We start from the raw sequence: 12673 nt of genomic DNA on the forward strand, positions 1-12673 counted from the left end.
TGTGTGAGAAAAGAGAGAAAGAAACTTCAACTTCAACCTTGAATCTTGCTTGAATCATTGAGTTTTCACCTTAAACTTGCAATCCAAACCATAAAAAGTGACATTTGGGAAGGCTAAAGGACTTTGGTGGAAAGATTTGGGAGAAAGAAGCTCTTGGGTTGCATTTCTTCATAGGGTTTAAAGGTAACGATGTCTAGAAACAATCTCTTCTCTTTTAACTTGCATATGAGTAGATTTAAGACTTGATTTTGATAGATTTCATGAAAAATTTCATAGTTTGTGTGGTGGTTTAAAAATTCCAGCTTTGAATGAGAAATTTCAGCTTTTATATGTTGATTTGAGTTTGGATATGATCTAGTAGTTTTGCCATGTGAATTTTCTAGCTTTTATATGTTATTTTGGTTTCATTATAGAAATTTTCAACTTGTAGAGGTGAATTTCAACTTGGATAGGCGTATGGCTCATAGTTGTGGACTTCATTAACCTAAGTTTTAAATGGTCGGACCATGACATCTTGTCTTGGTTACTTTTAGGGTTTGACGGTGGCAATGAGCACAACTCAGGGTCAAACGTTTAGCATTATTCTACTTTGAAATGGCGAGTGTACCACTTGCTTGACTTGATGTTTAAGTGAACTACTTGTGACTGGAAATGTATGATTTGTATGATCGCGATTTGGTTTAATCTGGACTGGACGGGTGTATATTTTATCACACTCGATTCCACTTGACTATTTCATTAATCTACTTTTCATTTGAAATTTGTTACTTGTGTGTGAATTTGATGTCGCTTGGAGCTAATATCCGATGGCCTTACCATGAAATTTGATGTCAAACCACATTGGTAGTTAATCGAATTAAGCCAGCAAGGACTTGGTCGAGATAGATTGATGAACCATGAGGAAACTGTCACTAATTTACTGAATACTGGATTCTTCTGATATTTGGTATAATCGAGTATTACCACCACTATTTTTATTTGATGGTCGGGCCCAGTAAGGAGTATGTTTGGTGGACAGAAACTGGTGTAAAGCGGGAATCTACGGTCAATGTTTTTGCTTCTCTAAACGTTGATGGAGTGTCAACAGGCGTGAATCAAGCTAATGCAATTGGAAATTTGGCTCTTGAGAGCCATCTATATCCTTTTACTTGAAGCATTTTGTGTTAGTTGTGGTGTTTACTTTTCTCCCTAATTGATGCTTATATGTGATAGATTAAAGTTCGAACTATGTGATTTTTCGACTGTGTGACCGATGGTACCTCATTGGACAAAAGCTCACTCTGTCACCTTTGTTTTCCTTACAGGAGGACGAAGTCTTGGGAACATGATTTTTTGGAAAAAGTTGAGCTAGTTATAGTTTTTAGGTACTTTGTTTAAACTCCTCTATATTAGTAAATCTTGCATGATTTGTAGAAGATTGAACACTTTGGTTTATACTTTAAGTTTGAATCATTAGTGACTCTATTGTATATAGTTTTGGATTGATGATTTGAAGTTAATTGCGCTTTCTAGTACTTTCTGTGAATTTTTGGATTAGTTAGTTCTGACGAGTTGGACAGGCGTCAGCTAACCCTTAGGGTAGTTAAGAAAGCCCTTAGTTGGATGTTTTTATACTTTTGGTATAATTTTTGTTCACTATACTTTTGTTATGATCCCGCTACATTTCAAATGGGATTGTTTTTGTTTGTACCTGACTTTTACTGTGTGAAATATATGAAAGGGTTGTGTTAAATGTACTTGACTTTTGGCTTGTTTATATTTTTACATTTTACCCATGTATCTATGAATTTTTAATTTTTGCATCTGCATTCCGATTCTAAATTTGTTAAAAATCGATGGAGGGTAGACGTAGTGAACGAGGCCATGGGCATGGACCCAGGCAACCCTTGAATCAAGGGGTTAATTGCAAACCAGCAGTTGAACAGAATGGCGAACCGGGGACCGATCCCAATCCACAAGTAGCCACAACCATACAACGTATGATAGATCTGCTAGCACAAATAGTGGATCGTCAAGACTAATATCCTGTTAACTAATCTAAAAATCCTGGGAATCATGCGGAAGGGTAAGATAGATCTCTCGAACAATTTCAAAAAATTTTTTCATCAAAATTTCTTGGAGAACCTGATCCTAATGCAGCTGAGGGATGGTTGGAGAAAATTATTGATATCTTTGCAAGCAATGCATTATACTGAAGATAGGCAGGTGACCTTTACTATTTTTCAGTTAGAGGAAGCAGCCCGTTCTTGATGGAATGTGATACGAATGAAATGGGAAAGAGAACAAATCCCAAGAATTTGGATAAATTTTATGAGAGAGTTTAATGCGAATACTTTCTGCCTTTGATTCAAGAGAAAATGGAGGATGAGTTTATTAAATTTCATCAGGGAATCAAAATCATTGCTGAGTATAAAATTCAATTCACTAGATTATCTAAGTTTGCCCCTGAGCTAATAGTAACAGAACAAAGGCAAATAAGACGCTTCGTACAATGGCTAAATGTCGAGATTCAGAAAGATTTAACAGTAGCCCAAATCAATACATTTAGTGACGTTGTGGAGAAAATCCAATGGGTTGAAAGTGCGAGACTTTAAGTTAGAACTTTTCAAACAAAGAAACGGGGTGCACTTAGTAGCAATTTTGGGCAAATCGATCAAAATGTACCTCCTAAATTTAGAAGAGGGACAGGCGAAATAAGACTTTCAGGGACGCCAAGAGGAGCTCCGTCAAGAGGAGGCTATGGCAGGAGAGGATAATAAAGAGGTGCCTCACAAGAAGGCTCGACATCAGCTTCCCGTGTCTCCTGTGGATACTGTGGGAAGTTGAATCTTATAGAGGAAAGTTGTTGGAGGAAGGAAAGAAAATGTTTGAACTGTGAAAGTGTCGAACATCAGATCGCCAACTGTCCAATTCCGTCTAGAGAAGGGAGTGGGACCCAACAATAAAATAAAACAAACATTGGAAAAAGTACCGGCTCGGGTGTATGCAATAGGGCAATATTAGGTCCCTAATTCATCTGAGATTATAGAAGGTACGATCCCTATGTTCCATCGTCTTACTAATATTTTAATAGATCTTGGTACTACCCATTCCTTTGTCAACCCTAGTTTTATGTGTGGAATTGATATGAAATCTGCTAGATTATGATATGATTTGAAAGTTAGGACGCCTATGGGTGACCAACATTTGATTACTAGTATGGTTTATAAAAACTATGAAATTTGGGTTGTAGAGTAAAAACTATTGGAGGATCTAATAAGCTTAGCCATTAAGAGGTATGATGTCATCTTAAGTATGGATAGGTTAGCTGAATATGATGCTCAACTAGATTGCAAGAGAAAATAGAAATTTGCATATCTAGAGAGTCAAGCTTAAGACTAGATGTGAGAGGTAAGTTAATCTCATCTGCACTCATTTCAAGTATTCAGATTAGGAAATTGTTGAGTAAATGAGCGTAGGGTTACCTACCTTTTCTAATAAACACTCCGACAGATAAGTTGAGGATAGAAGATGTTCTAGTAGTAAAGGAGTATCCGGATGTATTTCCTGATGAATTAGTGACTTTGCCTCTGGAAAGAAAGATAAAATTTAAGATCGATTTATTATCCGGAACAACACCTATCTCTAAAATTTCATATCGGATGACACCCACTGAACTTAAAGAATTGAAGTTACAGTTGTAAGATTTATTGGAACGAGGGTTTATTTGAAAAAATGGATCTCCATTAGTGTCGGGTTTGAATGATGTGACAATTAAGAATAAATAACCTTTACCACATATTGATGAATTATTTGACCAATTGCTAGGAGCGGTAGTGTTTTCTAAGTTAGATCTTCGACAAGGGTATTATCAATTGCGAATTACAAAGGAAGATATACCAAAAACTCAATTCTAGATATGGGCGTTTTTAGTTTACAGTAATGCCCTTTGAATTAACCAATGCCCCTACAGCATTTATGGATTTGATGCATTAAATTTTCAAATCCTACTTGGATCGATTTGTAGTCGTATTTATTGATGACATTCTCGTTCACTCTAATACCCGGGAGAAGCATGAATAGTATTTGAGAATTATATTGCAGGTTTTGAGAGAACACCAGTTATATGCTAAATTTAGCAAATGTGAGTTTTGGTTAGAGAAAATCTCTTTTCTAGGGCATGTAATTTCAAAAGATGGCATTGCAATAGATCTGACCAAAGTAAAAGCTATTGCTGAATGGAAATGGCCAGAAAACCCTACTGAGATTCGTAGTATCCTAGATCAAGTAGGGTATTATCGTCGGTTTATTAAGAATTTCTCAAAACTTGTTGGTTCTTTAATTGATTTGACAATGAAGCATGTTAACTTTATTTGGGATGCTAGATGTAAAAATAGTTTTTGAGAATTTAAGAAAATCTTGAACATGGTGTGGCGACCCCACTTCTCCCTAAGGCGAACCAGAGGGTTGGCGGGTCGTCTGCCTAGCTCTCGCCAGGACTCACGCAAGCAAATCGACCACTAATCCCCGTGTGACTTAAATCAAAACACAATTTGTCAACCGGACATGCCAAACCGATAAACAACTGGAATATTAAAACACATTAACTTCAGAGATAACATTACCAATGAACATCCAACCGTTCACTCCTAAGTACGTCTCCGACTAGATCACCACGGAAATTCAAATATACAATACAAGCCACATAGTAAGTAAAAAAAAACTCAGATAAATTAATACAAGCCAAATCTTAGGGTTTGCAATTTTCCAGCTTCAAGTGACAACCCAAAACAAGGATACAAGGTCAATCCGAAATAATAATATTTACACAAACGAAAAGATAAGCTTCAAGTCTCTCGATTTCCAGGACCTGTTAAGGAAAACAAATATCGTGTGGTGAGCTTAAACTCAGTGGTGCCCAAAACATGCGATCATATAAACAACTAGCAAATAACAATTTCAAACTTAAATTCAAAAGTAGGAAAGCGTGTAACAGCACAGGGTAGGATACAGGGCTCTCAGGAGCCATTTTCCCTGCACTTGATCATAATGAGTCGTAGTTGACCCTCCGTCAACTTTCACTATCTATAGTCCATGTAGATTCGTCATTTTTTTCCCTTAACACGTTCCAACCAACTTGCACCCCCTACCGGGCCCGAACACCAAACAGGAGAGTGGTAATACTCGAGTATACCTTAGGGACTGGTCGAGGAATTCATCCAACGACGTTGCGTCCAACAAGAGGTTAGTATAGACTGGTCGAGAAATTCACCCAACGACGTTGCGTCCAACAAGAGGTTACCAAGTCAGGATAAGAGTCCTTTCCACCCTTAAGGTGTAGTACACTCCCCTGCCTAGTGATTAACAAGTACAAGCATGTATTCATGAAAACATTTCAAGCAAGTCACCACTCGAGAGGCTAGTGCGATAAAGTACACACTGCCACTTCGATGGCTCAGGAAAATCACTTTCCAATTATCACATAACAAGTCCAGAAAGCACTTTAACACGTTTATCATGGAACAAGCAGGGACACTCACCAAAAATGAAGCTCAAAAGTCACGCTGGGAATCGTAGTCCAAGTCCTCGCTAAACCCTAGAAATCCAAGTTTTAAAACTATAAGTTTTACTAAACAAACCTTTGATTTGTATACAAAAATTATCTTATATAAAATTTATTTAATTCCTCGGAACAAATCAATAACTCTTTTAAAATCAAATCTAGTTAAAGAAATAAAATGTTGCGTGTGTTCTTTAAAGATACTTCCCCCCTAGAAGGCAAACTAGAACCAACGTGGTTCAAACAAATTTTCTTGCCGAACAAGTTTTCTATGTCTTTTATTTGAAACTACTTAAATCTAGTGTTTTTTTTTTCCAAATTTCCTTTACAACAACTAGTCAAGAATAATTTTTATGAAAAACTTTAAAGTTTGGAAATTAATGCAAATTTTCCCTAAAGGTAATAAAACTAGCTTAAATAAAAAAAATATTAACTAGTCGACAAGGTTTTTTTAAAAGTCCTGATATTTAAATTTTAACATTAACGTACTATGCTATATATATATATAGGTTGTTATTAAGGCAAAATATTACCACAAGGCTTGATTTAAAGGTATTTGAATTCAAAAGATTAAAATGGACTTCACGATTCCAATTTGCCTATATAGCTAAAACCAATTCAAATACAAATGTCACTAGGGCTCCATCAATTCATTAACCCTAGGTTTCAACAGATTCAGTTCCAAACAAAATTCAATAAAGAAAGTCCAAGGTATCAAGACAATCAAAAACACAACCCATGGACCTCCCAAGTACATTTCAGCCAACCATTTGAACAAATTCACCACAATTAAATTCTTGCAAAAACTCCTCAAATGGTCAAGAGCTTCATCAATCATTAGCTCTTGACAACCAATACTCACTTTCAAACACCAATCCATTCAAAACAAGAAGAAAACTACAGCCAACTTGAGTTCCAAATGATTCTAAGAATTTTAAATATCCATTAAACCTTCCACTTTTACTTGCTAAAATCACTAAACATATAGCTCATAACCTGCTCAACTTAAACTAGAGCAAATAATACATGAATCCAGAAAATAAACTCGCTAAAAACTTGAACTGTGAGAACCCGAAAATTTTCTTATTTTTATAGAATATTACTGGAATATTTAAATGATTATTCACTCATTTTCTTCGAATTATTTATTTCGACCATTTTAAATCCATTTATATGGAATGACGCCTCCTTATATTTTTAAAGCGTTTTGTTGAAAAATTCGCTTTTCGAAAATTTGTTTAGTCCGGAACGACGGGTGCACGTTTTTCTAGGCCATACTTGAATCGGGAGTGTATTATTTATTGGAGAATTAAGAACGATCAATAATAGATTAAGAAAGATTAATGGAGGAATTAATACTCAATTCACGTGAGGACTCGTAAAATTATTATTTTAAAATCCCTAATTTTGGCTAAATTAATTATTTATTTAGATTTTTGCCACGAATAATATTTTCTAGCCTTATTAGACCTAAGTACATGGTTTTATAGTTTCGTTATATTTTTAAAGTGTCTCGTTTCAAAAATTATTTTCTTATAAGCTTGTTTAGTGAAAAGGTGAAAACGTGTCCAAACACTTTAGCCAATTGGGAATAAAATAAGTTCAAAAATTTGAGACATATACAATGGTCCTAAAATAGACAATTTTAGGTTTAAGCACACAAGTGATAGCTAGTGGTACGATCGTTATAAGAATTTCTCGAAGGTTTCATTTTATTGCGCTTAAATTGGAAATACGTGTTTTCACGTGCGCGCTTAATTGAGGGACTTTGGACAATTATTTTGGGACAATTAAGAATGAATAATATTTATATGAATGTAAGTGCCCTAGAGGTTTAGTGCACTAGTGCAACAAACTTAAGGGAAATTGAACACAAAACGCGCGAGTGGGGCACTAGTTGCAATTAAATTTTTCGTACTTAAAATATTAGACGGTCGGCGTTCTTTGTACGCAAAAAGGAATCAGACTAACATTCATATCTGCAAGCTTCATGGACGGCTAGCAACTGCAGCAAAGAGCAACCGAAAACTTCCACCATTTCCTCTACAAACTCCACCAAATTCAACCAAAACTTCACACACACTTAGCTCTTCACTTGGACAATCACTTGGACAAAGAAGGAGCTGCACATTCACGGTTTTTCTTGGGGCTTTTGGACACCAAAATCTGACCTTTTAGCACACAAGTAAGGTAATCATGATCCACTCTTCAAATCTTGTTCATTGAAGGCCAACTCACACTTAAGAGCTTGATTATGCTTATGGGTAGCTTATTATTGTTAGAAATTGTTAAATGTGGGCTCTATGAACTCCCACTTTGAGTTGATGGCTGTGATGATGTTTGATGATGGTTTTATTGTTGAATTAGTGCTTAAGGGAGTAGATTAAAGGTGCATTATCGCCAGAAACTTCATTGAGCTCTTGAAGCAAAAAGTTCCCATTTTACCCCTGCTCTGTTCGGTCACTTTAATGCAGAAATTTGAGGATTTAATGGCTTGATTGTGTTGTTTATATGTTGTAGTAGTTGTGTAAAAATTTTCATTGAAAAATACTGAGTTTTGGTTGGTCAAACGAATTTATTCCTAAAGCTAGTAATCTGGAAAACGGTTTCGTCGTAATCCAGACCAGTGTTCGTATTTCGTCCATAACTCCGTACTCCGATGTCAAAATCAAGTGCCGTTAGCGGCATTTGAAACTAGACATTCCCATATTTCCAACGGTATATAATGCACGTTCTGGTTCTATGTGTGTGAACCGCACCACTCATCTGAATTCAGCTGCCCTGTTTCGCCGTTCTGCCGAAATGATTTGATGATGCTGCAACTTTAGGCTTAATTTCGAGCTAGTTGCATGCTGAAACTTAAAACTATTTCTTCTGTGAAATTATAGTCCTATGCATGTATTTTCTAACACTATCAACCATGCTCAAATCCGAGTTAAATTGAGTGAGTTATGATCAAAATACGGTGACTGTTTTGTTCTTGAAAGCCTTGGATTTGAACAGATTTGACGTGACATTTGTGGTGGTCTTACTAAATGAATTTCTTGATACTAAACACCTACCAAATGTACCATGAATGTTTCTTAAACTTTTCTTTCACATATGAACCATGATTGGAGGATTTTCTTAGCCAAACGATTGGATTTGGGAAGAAAAGGATTAAGGGCAGATTGCCTTGAGAATTTTTCCAAACTTTGGTTGATTGGTTAACCACCTTCCCGAAGGTATTTTTCCACGAAATTTGATAGAGAAATACCCTTCATATAGGAGTACCATACTGCAAAATTTGGTGTCAATTCAAGTCCGTTTCGACACTTAACAAAAGGTCCAAAGTCGGAACCAAATCTGGAAATTTTGTAACAGTCTTGAATTTTTCCCAACTTTGAGCTACCATATCTTGGTGCTCGAAACTCCGATTCTCGATCCGTTTGTTCTGCCCTAAACCTTACTTGCACCTCTAATTGAGCTATAAATTTCAAGGGCTGGTTTGCAACGAGTGAATTCTGCCGAATTTCCAAAGTTAGCGAAAAACCAACCCCGGCTCAATCCTGGGTGATCTGGGACAGCAACTTTAAACTCATTTTTGAATACCTTCCATTTAGATTCGTGGAACAGTGTCTTCTAAGAACTTTTAGTAATTTCCAAGAGGTTTCCAACGGTATAAATTTTTCCAATTTTAGACTTGTATCGAGTGAGATACGATTTTTCAAAGATCCATATCAAAACTGAAATTTTCCAACTTTCAAGGAAATAGAGATTTCCAAGAACTTTTTATTCTTTCGACATTATGCAAACATTTTAACCTCGATTTCCAAGATAAAAACCCAAATGCTCCTGTACTTTAAGAAACTCTAATTGAACCTCGATTTACTAGTAATTGAGGTTCGATTTCGTGGAATTTCCTTAGATTGTACTAGTGTACAATCTTCCTTGATAATTGGGATATATGAATGATAATACGTTATTATTTGCCCAGGCACGCACGAGGACCTTCAAGAGGATCCTACCGTGCACACTTGAACTTCCAGAAAATATTTCTTCTTGATTTGCTCGGTGAGTGTCAAGTGTATGACTACTTGAACTCTATGGACTTGATTCATGCTTGGCTTACCTGATTACATGCTTAGCCTACTTGGTTTTGAAAAATGGAGTCGAATGTGTACTTTATCGCACTCGTTCTCATTTGAAACAAATGACTCATGCTTAACATGGTTTGCCTGATTTACATGACCTGAAATACATGCTTAGACCTGTCAAATGCTTGAATACATGATATGGTATGCTATGGCTGCATACGTCGTTGGAGTGAATCTCCTCGACACTTACATGACACATGGGGGATGCCCAAACTCATAGGCCGACCTTGGAACTCGAGCCGGCATGGGCTTGGTCGGGAACCTCGGTGAGCCATGAGATTCACATGATAAGCTTGATCTATTGGAGAGATCTTGCTTGGCATACTCGTGGAGTATCACCTCATAAATGTCGTGCGGGCCCGAAGCGGTGTATGGTGGACGGATGAGAAGTAAGTGGTGATCTACGGTTTGGAAATATCAACCCGGTTGACGGAGAGTCATCACGGGAAGATATACGAATGAACTGGCAAAGCAAGTGGAACTTAGCTCTTGAGAGCTACCATATCCTTGAATCGTTTCTGGTTACATTTTGTTGGCATTGTTAATTACTTGTAAGTTATCACTTGAACTGTTACTTGGGCTTGTTACCTGAACTATGTGCCTGCATGTGTGTTCTTGGCCTCACGAGCGTTTTGCTCACCCTATAGATTTGTTTTCCTTAACAGATTTGAACTCGGGGGCGTACTGGAAAAAAACCTCCTGATGAGCTTTTGTTTAGGATTTCTATTATATTTTGGCTATGCCCTTGGTTTTGGGTTGTACTTTTGGAATTGAAATGTAACTTTTGGGGCGTGAGGTATATTTGGGAATTATGATGTACTTTGAACACCCGACGGGCGGGCTGGATAATGGATGACTATTGTTAAGCTTGAACGCTTTCGCATTTTCTGTATTTAAGTTATTTATGTGTGTTGGGTAGAGCGATAATAAGCTTGAATGGAATTACTTGAGTCCTGGCGAGAGCTAGGCAGGCGTCCCGCGGATACCCTTTGGTTCGCCTTAGGGAGAAGTAGGGGCGTCACAGTTGGTATCAGAGCCATAGATTTAGATCTTGTAGTGTATCCTAGGCTTAAAGTTTAGGATGCCTGACTGTGGGATTAATTTGAATATTATGTGAACTAGAGGGTCTATTGTATCCTACGGGTTAAAGAAATTGGTTACTTGAGAGTTTCTTACTTGGGACTTGTAGAAATAAAAATTGAGGAATTAGCTGATGTTGTATTGAAGGAAAATATGGGATGAGAGATTAGTAGGGAAAGATTGGACGAATTTGAATTATTATTATACTTGTAAGTGTGGAAAGAAGTGAGACAATTATTAGTGCTGGCTAAAGCGGATAAGAGACCGAGATTTGATGGTCAAACTCCATGTATCGTGATTGTGAACCCAGATGAAAGAGTTTCAAAGGAAAAAAAATGCATTTTCCTGCTCATTTACCTCTTAGAGAATTTATGCTTTGAAATTCTAAAGGAAAAACGAGGATGTACTAGTTTTATTTTCAAACGATGATTGGAAATAATATATATATGCTTTAAGTATGTGTAATTCTTCGATTTTGGTAAATATGTGAATTTCACTTGAATTTCAATTTAAAAATTTGTGAATAACTGATGAGTTTGTTGAAATTTTGTATGTGATGGGCTGATACAAGGTTAAAATTTTCTAAACTAGATTTTCCCCCTTGATTGTATATTGGTGTATTCTCACACTTGAATTCATCTATGCTTTACAAAAAAAAAAAATTAATAATAATAAAAATAAAAATATCTTGAATTTTCGGAAGAACGGCGAACTTATGTTTTTATAATGAAAATCTTGAACTTGATAAGATTTTTGTTACTTTAAATACTCTTCTTATCTTTTAAAATTCTTGGTTTTCAAGAAGGGTGAGCCTATCTTTAGGTGTACGGATTGAGGGAATTTTGAGATATAGAGTAACCGCATTCAAGAACACGCAGTTAGTGTGAATTGACTTGGTTTCCATTTGACACGTAAGTTAGCAAGTTGTACTTATTTCTTGGGTTTGAACTTGGAGCTTGAGACTTTAACTATAAAACCCTAAAACTAGTTATTCTTGGAGATGATGGTGCTCTGGTTGGTGGCTTGCTTATTAAAGATTTTGAACTTCGAATGGATAACCTTTGGTTTCCGCTTGTGTTATGGTTTGATTGGATCTAATTTCGTAAAGGCATGTGATCTGATTGGAATTAGTGATATTCGGACCCATTGGTTTAATTAAGGACTTAGGAAGGGTGGTGCACGCCGTGAGACCTTTTGTATCCCGCTTGCATATACTTCTGCATTTTGTGACCCTTAATTGCCTATATACAGCATTTGACATATTGGGCTTGTTTTGTGACTTCTTAACTCGTACTATAACCTTCGATACATGTAAAGAATCATGTCTTGATTCTAAATATTTTTGCAACTTGTATATGCATTAAGTTCTTTTATGATTAATTATTCCTTTTCTTGCGCTTATAGACTCCTATTAAGTATGGTAGCAGGAATAGGAAAAAGGGGTCGTGGCCGAGGACTTAGACAACCCTGTACTCGTGAGAAAAATTGATGGATAGTCTTATATAATTTAATGAGATTCTAGTACTGAATATGAATCGAGAAAAACCAGAAGATTAGATCTACCAGTGTATAATGGATTAACCTAGTTGGGAACTTAGTGAGATTTTCCTGTGTGAAATTTTAATAACTGCTTTATACGTATATTATGATTGGTCCTGTGGCCATATTTCAACTTTTGTGAAAGTTTGAACTCCAAAAGTATTTCGTGGGTTTGGTGAGATGACCTGAACTCATTACCAATTTGTTCTACTTGAACAAAAGCGCTTTCAATTTTACTTGACTAATACTATACCCAGATTCACTTGTTTTACTTTTCACAAAATTTATATATATATATATATGTATATATGTATGTATACACATTTTGAACTCGTTTGAGACTCGAAATCAGATAGAGTTCAAGTTCGAATCTTTCTTA

This window comes from Coffea eugenioides, chromosome 11 (genome assembly GCF_003713205.1).
Source record: "Coffea eugenioides isolate CCC68of chromosome 11, Ceug_1.0, whole genome shotgun sequence".
NCBI classification, from domain to species: domain Eukaryota; kingdom Viridiplantae; phylum Streptophyta; class Magnoliopsida; order Gentianales; family Rubiaceae; genus Coffea; species Coffea eugenioides.